Consider the following 10445-nt stretch of genomic DNA (forward strand, 5'->3'; position numbering starts at 1 on the left):
ATTTAAAAATAACATCATTATTTTTCAAACTATTTTAAAAATTGTGACTCTCATTTTATATCTATCTGCTTTTGAACTCATTTCATTGCAATGGGTTGTTTTGGTTAAAGTATTTTAGGCAAATTCTGTCCCCACAGAGATGTAGTTGAAAAGAAAGAATATCTTGGTGGCCTTTTCAAATTATTATGGGTATTCTTTAATTCTACACAAAATCTTGAAAAGCAATAGATTCTTAGAGGCTAGTTGTTGCAATATGAAGCCATATCAATGAAACTGTTGCATTTAATTATGCTAAAATCTCTCAATCTATGTCACTTTGTGAGGGAATCTTTTGATGTGCCTGATTTTGTAAAATATTATGCATTAGCTATTTATGAAGTATAGGTTTACTTAGTTCACACAGTCATACAGATCTCCCAAATGCTGACATATTTCATTATGCAATATCACCACCAACCTCTTTATAAAACTCTCCATTTGTAAGGATTAGGTACATTTTACAAAATTCTCATCTTCACTTCAGAGTTTAAATTTTATCACAAACAACACATTACTAGTTATTTTTCCTGAAGTGATCGACTCACTTTATTAGTTTTCAATAAACTGTCTATAAAAGAACTAAGTCTAAATTACCATGGTATTGTCTGTCAGTTTCAAGTAAAAATAAAAATGGCACTATGTGATAAACAGCAGCTACTTCAGCTTTTGACTCAAATGTCCAAGAACTTTCCTCAAGACAACCACCATCCTTCAGTATGCAGCAGAGGTGTTTATGCATGTTTTCATTTTGTTGCCTAGCACATTAAAGAAAATATGTACTCAGTGGGCAAGATTTAATAAAATTAACTTTTATTGCTTCATCAAGAACATTCTTAAATGAAACAAAAATTTTTTTTTTTTAGAGCTCTATAAAAGGAAAAAGATTAACACTAAGGTACTAGCAATTTTAAACATCACTGCTTTGATTTTATCGGTACTAGTGTCAGCACAGAGCAACCACAAATGATACTTTAGTTTTGATGTCGCCAGCCCATGAAAGACTCAAGGATATCTGAGAGTCGACGGTACCCACTTTAAGAAACACTGAATTAGACTTTTCAAGCCAAACAAATACCATTTTAAACCTTCCAAAAGTATCTTTTAATTGACTAAAAATCTACTTCTAAGCAGCACATTGAAAATGCCTTATCATTCATTTAAGGTTCAAGTAGAGAAAATAAAATTTGAACAAGGGAGATAGAAAATGTAAACATAGACGTACATTTAGGGAAGATCATGCCATAGGAAACTATAACACGGTATAAGGAAGAAAATAGATTTTAAAATATGTGTTAATCTCATAAATATTGTTTTCCATACCTTGTAATTTATGATCTCGAAGTGGTTCTGACATTAGATTGCATCTTCTCCTTTGCCTGGCAGCTGTTGTAAATGGCCCTAGAATGAAACTCTTGAAACTTTCCTCTGAAATCTGAAATATATGAAAGACAATACCATCTTCTTCTTGACCAGGACTTGGGTCTTTAAACCTGAGTCAGGCATGCACCATGATTTCAAAATGATAATCTGAAGTCAGTCACATGCCATCTTTCTTTAGCCAATCATAGGGTGATGTTAAAAACAACAACAGGTCAACTGAGGCATTTTCTAACACACCTATAATCACCACTGTCATTATTCCTGGCTCTCTTCCAGGGAACTCTGAGGACAGCACAGATCCCATCTGGTCCTACAGCTCCCAACATGTAGCAAGAAAACATCATGCTTACTCTCTTCTCTACAAAGATGATGCAGCTTGCCCAAAGTCTCATAGTAAATTTAGAAGTGAAAATGTTGATGAAAGAACTTGGGTATAGAATCCTTACTTCAAGAAATAACTTTTTTACTCATATTGCTTTGTGCTCTTGAAGAAATTGAATGGAAAATATAATCTACAGTAATAATTTTAGAGTATCCTTTGCTAGTACATTAAATTTCTGCTGATGAAACACTGCAGCATGAAACTAATATTTATTCAGTCCCTGCTACTGCAAGATACACTTTTAGTCACTAAACAATTGAAGGATTCAGCAGATATTATCATGACATCAATTATTCACAGTACTTTTAGTGTCTGATAAAAACATCTAATTCAAAAGGTTATTGAGTTAATACCCCAAGGAAATAGTTTTGCAGCTACATTTTGGCTTTAAATTATTGCTAATTAACAAAGGAGATATGTTTAAACTACAATATACTACATTACTATATACTACGTTAGTGCACCCTTGCCAGTAGATTGTATCTAATACTTGAAACACAAGTCAACAAAGAGTTATATGAGGGTGGTGATGGAGTCCAACTTTTTCAGCCCCATGGACACTAGCCCTCCAGGCTCCTCTGTCCTAGGGATTTCCCAGGCAAGAATACTGGAGTGGGTTGCCACTTCCTTCTCCAGGGGATCCTCCCAACCCAGGGATTGAACCTGTGTCTCCTACATTGCAGGCAGGCTCCTACACTGCAAGTGGATTCTTCATTACTGAGCCACCAGGGAAGCCTAAAAGGACTCCTTAACAAATGTTCATTCTTCAAAATTTTTGCTGAATCTTCTACCTCTTCTCAGCTACTAAATTTTGCAAGTTTTCAGGGCTCAGCCTTCAGATATTTTCTCTATCACACTTGCCTGACTCATCTAATTCCTTTGTTTCAAATGCACTCTTTATGTCCAGGAGTCCTAAACTTCCATTTTCAGTCGTTATCTCCTCTCTGAACTCCATACTTGCATATCTAAATCTCCACTCAACATACTCACTTGTATTTTACATAAGCATCTTATGCTTAATATGTACCAAATTTAACAATTAATTCTCCCTAGCCCTATAACTGCTTCTTTCAGCACTTTCAAATCGCAGCAAACTGCACCATTCTTCACCCAGCTGGTCATGACAAAAACCTTAAATTCATGCTAGACTCTTCTCCACATCCAATCCATTAGAAAATCCTAGCATTTCTACCTTCAAAATGTATATTCGAATCTGACCACTAGTCATCATCTTTACTAGTACCACCATAATCCATGATCTAATGACTAGTCATCTGAATTACTGCATTGCCTCCTAACTGGCATCGCTGCTTCCATAATTAGTCTTGCTCAGTCTATTCTGTATACAATGATCAGAGTAACATTATTGAAATATCAATCAAGTTATGTTGCTGTCTTGAATGAAACCGTCAAATTCCTTTTTGGCACAGTCAGAACAAAATTAAGTCTTATCTTAGCAGGCAAGATCATGTATAGTCTTGCTCTTCCTGTTCTCCGGCATTTCCAGCGTCATCTTCACTCAGTTCCAGACATGTTGCCTTTAGTCTTTGTAATTTCTATTTGCTCTCTCATTGAAACTCTTGCTGCAAATACTTCCAAGTCTTGCTCTTACACTTCTTTTACATCTCTGCTCTGATGTTACCTTATCAAAGAAACTTCTCTGACCATGTTGTCTAAACTAGTTACCTCATCACTTTCTATCCACAACCTCTGCTTACTTCTTTTTCTTAGCATTTATAGCTTGTTATTTCTACTCTCTTTTTGTATATACTATACATATATATATTATATTCATGTATATATATATTAATTTATCAATTTGTTAATAGAATGAAAATATGGGTTGTCTCTTGAGTAATAGATTAATCAATTATTCATTCATATGGACTTGTACATAAACACTATTTATAATAAATAATTTTTGAGTCATTTGCTCTAGCTCTACCTAGTAGCCAATGCTTAAACAATTCTTTGATAATAAAGCACTGGAACTTACTGCTGGAACTATATATACTATATAATATTTTGTCAATTGAAAAAACTACACATATATATATAGCTCTAATATAGAACCAAAAACCAACTAAGTGAAAACAAGTAATGACTATTTATTCAGAGCATGCTATATACAGCCAGGGAGTCAGCCACCATCATTTGTGTTTGGCAAAGACTCAAAGGTAGGCACAGTGGGTGAAGCTTTATAGTATTAAAAAAGAAGGTTTCAAATATACCCTGACTGGGGGCCGCTAGCATAGGAAAACTCTAAGAAAGTTAATTAGAAATGAAGCATTGTATTTGATTGGATAAAGCATGCATATTTAACTTTCTCTGGTTGGTCCTAAGTTGGAAGTGGGGGAAAATATTAGGAAAGTTATCAGTTATTAATCAAGATCAAGTCATTTGTGGCTGATTGCATGTTGTTTGGCCTTCTGGACTGGTTGTTGCAGATAGTAGTTTGACTTTGTGGGCTGGTTGTCAAAGGCAAATGATAAGGGTTGCATCTTTATATATGATCTGGACATTGCCTATTTGTATTTTGAACCTCTAACTAGGTGACTTTTAATAAGCCAAATATAATTTACTATACACTTTAAAAATATTTTATAATAATAATATTTTAACATTATCTCATTTAGTATTTTTTTTGTACTCAAAAAGGGAATACCTGGAGGTATCTCCAGGTATTGCTATTAATAAATATCTACAAGTAACAGACTCTCCATCTGAATCCACCCATTCTGCCCTCTTCCCCTTTCTGTTGATCTTGGATCAATTGTTCTTATCTGAGGCTCTTGTTCTTGGGTCTTAACACTGATCTCCACTAATATATCAAAAGATGTCACTATACAAATTAATGACCTTGCTCTCTTGCAAGCAATTTTTCTACTTTGTACTGGATTGTTGTTTTTATCATACAACCATGTTGGATAAGCCTATTTTTAAGAAAAAAAGAAAATCCTTGAAAGACCCCCTACCCCGGTTAAGACACTGCCTCATTTTTTTTACTTTGCTTTAGAGCAAAATTTCTATAAAGAATTGTTACTTTCTAGTAAATTAAAAATACCCCCAAAAAGGAACAAAAGTGACCGATAAACATGGGAAAATTTGTAATCTCAGTAGAGATCAGGGAACTCTAGATTTAGAGAGGTATCATGGGCATCCATTAAATGAGCATTTAAAAATCTCTTTAATATCATATCTCAGCACAGATATGGAGAGAAGGTCCTCTCATATGCTGCTGGGGGAAGTACAAATTCTTTCCTCAAGTCTTTCTAAATGTTAACACGATGTTTATTTAAAAATCTATCAAGCAAGTGCTTTTCCCTTCCTTCCTTACTTCTTTGCTTTCCTCTTTCCTTCCTTGGTTGTTTTCTCCATTTTTCCTTTAATAATTCAGTCCCAAATCACTTAAATGGGTCTGGGGGAGGTAGGTGTCTATGGTGGTGGTGGTTTAGTTGCTAAGTGGTATCGGACTCTTGAGACCCCTTGGACAGTAGCCCACCAGCCTTCTCTAACCATAGGATTTCCCAAGCAAGAATAATGGAGTGGGTAGTAATTCCCTTCTCCAGGGGATGTTTCCAACCCAGGGGTCAAATCTGCCTCTCCTGCATCGCAGGCAGTCTCCCGAATTGCAGGTGGATTATTTACTGCTGAGTCACCAGGGAAGCCTGTAGGTGTCTATATGTGGAGGTTACAAAAAGCTCACCTAGGCTGAGGGCATCCATACAGGGAAGTGCCAGTGGCAGCAGGCTGGCTTAACTCTGGAGTTGTGCAGAGTATGTTCACATAGGAGCTCAGAAGTGGGAAGTGGTAGATAGAAGTAGCAGAATGGGCAGGAGTCAGGTAATTGATTACTCAGTAATAGCTTGACTGACTTTATTTTTCTGGGCTCCAAAATCACTGCAGATGGTGATTGCAGCCATGAAATTAAAAGATGCTTACTCTTTGGAAAGAAAGTTATAACCAAACTAGACAGCATATTGAAAAGCAGAGACATTACTTTGTCAACAAAGGTCCGTCTAGTCAAGGCTATGGTTTTTCCAGTGGTCATGTATGGATGTGAGAGTTGGACTATAAAGAAAGCTGAGCGCTGAAGAATTGATGCTTTTGATCTGTGGTGTTGGAGAAGACTCTTGAGAGTCCCTTGGACTGCAAGGAGATCCAACCGGTCCATCCTAAAGATCAGTCCTGTGTGTTCACTGGAAGGACTGATGCTGAAGTTGAAACTCCAATGCTTTGGCCTCCTGATGCGAAGAGCTGACTCATTTGAAAAGACCCCGATGCTGGGAGGGATTGGGGGCAGGAGGAGAATGGGACAACAGAGGATGAGATGGTTGGATGGCATCACCGACTCAATGGACATGGGTTTAGGTGAACTCCGGGAGTTGGTGATGGACAGGGAGGCCTGAAGTGCTGCGGTTCGTGGGGTCGCAAAGAGTCAGACACGACTGAGTGACTGAACTGAACTGAAACAAATAAATATACCAAGGACTAAAGGAGGAGCTAGGTTTTTCACAGAATGAGAAAGAAGTTACAATATTAAAAGAAAGAAAGCTTGAGTGAACCTTGTAACTTTGGGTTGAAATTGGAGATATTGTGATGAATTTAGTTTTCACTACAATGATAAAGAAATATAGATGTAAATATGTACATACACTTACCTAAGTAGTTACTGATAAACATATCTTCTTTAGCTCTGTCCACTAGGAGAGCTTGGTAGAAACAATAACCCAATAGCAATGGTCACATCTAGCAATCAGATCTTAGTTTCTAAATATCATTCTCCATTATGGTAACCAGAGATTTTAGAGAAACAACTGGATCACAAAAAGCACAGGATGAGCTTGGAACATTTTGTCCTGATAGAAATTATGGAAGTACTCAATTATCAGAACTTGCCAAAAAGACACTAAAGCCAGAGTAAAGGGGACCCCACTGTTCAATCTATGATAATTGTTGCATCCAAATAAATGATATAGTAACAGATTATAATTCATTAAGTAAAATAGGAAGCTACAAAGCAACACTTATAAATAACTGAATGTTACATTCATGTTTCTTTATTAGAAATAGTTTTGACTTACAGTGGGATATCCACAATGAATGTGAAATGAATGATGGGATTATATAAAAATCATCTCTTGGCAATCAAGTTAGTAATGACTGATTCAGGCAGAAAAAAATTGGATGAGAAATCCAGTAAGTGAAAGTTGATGAAGAATAGAATATTTGCATAGACTTGGCATATTACCCACAAATTACCTACGATTTTAAAAAATTATCACAGTGAAAAAGCCTGAAAGACATCTTCTTAGTTAATTGATGAAAATTAATGAGACCAGAAATGGGGCAAATCAAAATTGTGGTCCATTTGACAGGGTATAACAAATACACGACAACATCATTTCCATGACATTTCTGCCAAAGAGGTAAAAACTCACCTGAAGAGAGTTTGTAGAAAAGATACAAACCAAAGTTAGAGAAAGTGATGGAATTTCAGCTGAGCTATTTCAAATCCTAAAAGATGATGCTGTTAAAGTGCTGCACTCAATATGCCAGCAAATTTGGAAAACTCAGCAGTGGTCACAGGACTGGAAAAGGTCAGTTTTAATTCCAATCCCAAAGAAAGGCATTGTCAAAGAATGTTCAAACTACTGCACAATTGCACTCATCTCAATGCTAGCAAAGTAATGCTCAGATTGCTCCAAGTGAGGCTTCAACAGTACATGAACCAAGAACTTCCAGATGTTCAAGCTGGATTTGGAAAAGGAAGAGGAACCAGAAATCAAATTGCCAACATCCTTTGGATCATCGAAAAAGCAAGAGAGTTCCAGAAAAACATCTACTTCTGCTTCACTGACTATGTTAAAGCCTTTGACTAAGTGGATCACAACAAACTATGGAAAATTCTTCAAGAGGTGGGAATACCAGACCACCTTACCTGCCTGCTGAGAAATCTGCATGCAGGTCAAGAAGCAACAGTTAGAACCAGACATAGAACAATGAACTGGTTCCAAATTGGGAAAGGAGTACAGCAAGGTTGTAGATTGTCACCCTGCTTATTTAACTTGTATGCAGAGTACATCATGCAAAATTCTGGGCTGGATGAAGCACAAGCTGGAATCAAGATTGCTGGGAGAAACATGAATAACCTCAGAAATGCAGATGACACCACCCTTATGGCAGAAAGCAAAGAGGAACTAAAGAGCCTACCGATGATGGTGAAAGAGAAGAGTGGAAAAAGCTGGCTTAAAACTCAACTTTCAAAACACTAAGATCATAGCATCTGGTCCCATCACTTCCTGGCAAATAGATGGGGAAACAATGGAAACAGTGACAGATTTTATTTTCTTGGGCTCCAAAATCGCTGCAGATGGTGACTGCAGCCATGAAATTAAAAGACACTTGTTTCTTAGAAGAAAGCTATGACCAACATAGACAGCAAATTGAAAAGCAGAGACATTACTTTGCCGACAAAGGTCCATCTAGTCAAAGATATGGTTTTTCCAGTAGTCATGTATGGATGTGAGAGTTGGACTATAAAGAAAGCTGAGCACTGAAGAATTGATGCTTTTGAACTGTGGTATTGGAGAAGACTCTTGAGAGTCCCTTGAACTGCAAGGAGATCAAACCAGTCAATCCTAAGGAAATCAGTCCTGAATATTCACTGGAAGGACTGATGCTGAAGCTGAAGCTTCAAAACTTTGGCCACCTGATGCAAAGAACTGACTCATTAGAAAAGACCCTGGTGCTGGGAAAGATTGAAGGCAGAAGGAGAAGGTGATGACAGGATGAAATGATTGGATGGCATCACTGACTCGATGGACAGGAGTTTGGGTAGGCTCCGAGAGTTGGTGATGGACAGGGAGGCCTGGAGTGCTGCAGTTCATGGGGTCACAAAGAGACAGACACAACTCAGCAACTGAACTGAGTTGATAGTCTTCAAAAATATTAGAGTAACGAAAATCAAAGAAAGACTTAAGAACTCTTTTAGATTGAATGGATCTAAACCACAAAATGTAGTGTGTGATTCTGGGTGCCTTGGCTATAATGAATATGGTTGGGATAATTAATGACACTTGAAGAGAGTATTTGGATTGAGATGTAGTAATGTATTTATGTTAGCTTCCTGATTTTGATGATTTTGCTAAGTCACTTTGGTCATGTCCAACTCTTTGAGACAGTATGAACCACAGCCTGCCTGGCCCCTCTGTCAGATTCTCCAGGCATGAATACTGGAGTGGGTTACTCCAGTAGGTTACTCCTTCGGGCTACTCCAAAGGATCTTCCCTACCCAGGAATTGAACCCACATCTCCTACATCTCCTGCATTGCTAGGTGAGTTCTTTACCACTAAGACCGCCTGGGAAGATTTTACTGTACTAGAACAATGCCCTTGTTTATAGGAAATATGCACTGTAGTACCTATGTTGGAGTGATTAGACATGATGATTGCATGTTACAAATGGCACAGAGAACATAAATTTCTTGTAATATTTTTGCAAGTTTCTGTAATTTTGAAATGATTTTTTTTTAAATAGAAAGGAAAAAGAAAATCCTAATGAAGATTACACCAGAAATAAAACCACAGCCTTCACATTATTTTCTGTAACAGAAAAGAAGGAAAGATAATCATCTAAAGTTCAGGGAAAGAAATTCACTTGACTGAGTTTGTTAAAATCGTATCATTTTAAGTTAACTTTAAACAGCAGTTGGTACAATTTTGTGTCTACTAAATTCAATATTCTTGGATAATTCTGGTTATTCCCATACCAACAGATAAATATCTATTCCATATTTTAGTGATATAACTATATTAAATTTCTAGAACTTGTACCTGCAAGTTTGAAAATCTTGTTTCATTTTTGCTTACGTTCTTAAATCTTGAATTTTCCATATTTTAGTGACTTCGATTTTATAGCCTATAAAATAGGTTCTAAAATGTTTGATAATTTGTCTAAATCAGATTAATTTAGGCTTTTCTAAGTATATAAATATCTTGTTTAAGAAATAGTTTTTTTGTAAAAATGGCTGTCTCAAGACTTTTGAGTTAATGAAGAAAATGATTGACAATCAAGTGATATTATTATTATCATTATTTTATATTCATGTAAAATCAAAATAAATTAGAAGTCAGGAATTGGTCAAATGTTTGCTGTTTCCTCTTTATTAATTCATATTTTCAATGCTTGCTTTGTTAGATCTGATCTTTTCTGCTGTTTGCTATTTCTGCATTCATGATTAAATGATTTGATTGAATTTCTAACTGAGAAAAAGTGAAAGTCTCTCAGTCTTGTTTGACTCTTTGCAACCCAATGGACTATACAGTCCAAGGAATTCTCAAGGCCAGAACACTGGAGTGGGTAGCTTTTCTCTTCTCCAGGGTATATTCCCAATCAAGGGATCAAACTTAGATTTCCTGCATTGCAGTTAGATTTTTCACCAGCTGAACCACCAGGGAAGCCCAAGAATACTTGGCCCAAGATAGGCCAAGTGGGTAGCCTATCCCTTCTCTAGCAGATCTTCCTGACCCAGGAATCGGACTGGGATCTCCTGAATTACAAGTGGATTCTTTACCAGCTGAGCTACCAAGGAAGTCCTCTCCTGGAGAGATGATACTTGTGAAATGTTAAGTTTATGTGGAT

At 36.6% G+C, this 10445-nt stretch overlaps 1 protein-coding gene across 1 annotated transcript in view; it reads right to left on the reverse strand.

The window, feature by feature from the left end:
• Nucleotides 1–1490, reverse strand: part of LOC122428206 (transmembrane protease serine 11F-like) — an 89426-nt gene extending 87936 nt beyond the window's left edge. The window contains exon 1 of the mRNA XM_043448044.1: nt 1360–1490. The gene's annotated coding sequence lies outside the window, so the exon portion shown is untranslated. The remainder of the gene's footprint in view (nt 1–1359) is intronic.
• Nucleotides 1491–10445: the final 8955 nt, after the last annotated feature.

The sequence above is a fragment of the Cervus canadensis genome, chromosome 26 (assembly GCF_019320065.1).
Source record: "Cervus canadensis isolate Bull #8, Minnesota chromosome 26, ASM1932006v1, whole genome shotgun sequence".
NCBI classification, from domain to species: Eukaryota; Metazoa; Chordata; class Mammalia; order Artiodactyla; family Cervidae; genus Cervus; species Cervus canadensis.